Genomic DNA, 1,406 nt, shown 5'->3' on the forward strand with positions numbered 1-1,406 from the left:
CAGAATGGGAAGTTGAGGCACAGAGGGAGGAATTATCAGGCAGCCCGCTCGAGGTCCCTGACGTCCAACCATGAGTCAGGGCTTTGTATGTAAAAGAGGCTTCTCCAGGGTGAGCCTCGTTCCAGCCCCACCCCTGGGGTGGGGCGTGGCCTCCTCCCCTTCCCGCTTCCTCTCCGGCTGTTTCTCACTGAGAGCTTGGCCCAGTCAACTGTGAAAGATTGTTCCAGACAGGCGAGGCCGAGGTAGGAGCCGCGAGGTGGGGATGGGAGCCTGAGGTGACTTGGGTTACATAAAAGTCCCTCCCCGGGGGACAGGGGACAGTTATGTAAGGGGAGGCAGGCAGGGATGGTGAAAGGAGTCAGGACAAGAGAAGAAATCAGGAACCAGAGGAGGAGGAAGGGAAGCTCGGAGCGGAGGGAACGTGCCCGCTGTCAGTCAGGGCAGCTGCCGTGCGAGAGGACACAACAGGCCAAGGTCGCGGCTTCCTCTGGCCTGTCACGTCCCCGGTGCCCATGCTTTGGGGACTCGAACGTCTCTCTCGGCCCCGTGGGGTACAGAAGATTCCAGAAGTTCCCCCAGCATCTTTTTATTGAACACCTTTCCCACTTAATTAACTAGAGCCAGTTTCAGTGTCTGGCGAACAAGAGCCGTGAGCTATCGATACAGAGTCTTCTCCTGCCCCGGGACTGGAATGTGTGGGGGTCTGGAAACTTCTGGGCATATATGGCTGGTGCTCCATACGTGCTGGTTCAGTGAATAAAAACCAGTGGATAGTTAAGTATTTTATTGTGATAGGTTTTACTGTCCTACTTTCCAGCGGTTCACCTGGGGGCTGACCTCGAGCTTCACCCACGAGGGACCTGAGCCCCTGGTCCCATCTCCAGCAGCCGCGGCTGCTCCACTTGAAAGTCTCCATGGGCGAGAGACTGAAGATTTGTGTCCGCCCAGATCCTGTGTGGAAACCCTGCCCTGCAATGTGATGGTGCTGGGGGACGATAGGATCATGAGGGGGCCCCCCACGAAGGGGAGACTGGTACCCTGGTTAAAGGGGTCCCACAGGGCTCCCTCTTTCCGCCACATAAGGACACAGGGAGAAGTCAGCAGTTTGCAACCTGGAAGAGGAGCCCAGATAGAACCATGTGAGCTGAGCGCTGAGCATCGTCGTCCCTGCCTCTCTATGGGGAACCGCCCTGTTCCCCTGGCTGGCCTGAGGTGGTTCTTCCTGCCAGGACAGGGGTTCCTTTCTCTGCCTGCTCATCAGTCCACGAAGAGCCCAAAGGGACCAGATGGCTACTGTGACTTGAAATTCAATGGGATATTTGCTGTGTCCCCTCTGGGAGCCCGACATCCTGCACAGCCCAGAGTTGGAGCTCATAGGCTGTGGCTGCCCGAGGTCTGTGGGGCTG

The 1,406-nt window shown here is 57.5% G+C and overlaps 1 long non-coding RNA gene across 3 annotated transcripts in view; it reads left to right on the forward strand.

Moving 5' to 3' along the window:
• The first annotated feature begins 150 nt into the window (after window positions 1–150).
• Window positions 151–1,406, forward strand: part of LOC111730445 — a 260,033-nt gene continuing 258,777 nt past the window's right edge. For all 3 annotated transcript variants that reach the window (XR_002776695.1, XR_002776696.1, XR_002776694.1), the window contains exons 1-2: window positions 151–242; window positions 818–1,393. This is a non-coding gene — a long non-coding RNA (uncharacterized LOC111730445). The remainder of the gene's footprint in view (window positions 243–817; window positions 1,394–1,406) is intronic.

This window comes from Pteropus vampyrus, unplaced genomic scaffold, assembly GCF_000151845.1.
Source record: "Pteropus vampyrus isolate Shadow unplaced genomic scaffold, Pvam_2.0 Scaffold314, whole genome shotgun sequence".
Taxonomy (NCBI): Eukaryota; Metazoa; Chordata; class Mammalia; order Chiroptera; family Pteropodidae; genus Pteropus; species Pteropus vampyrus.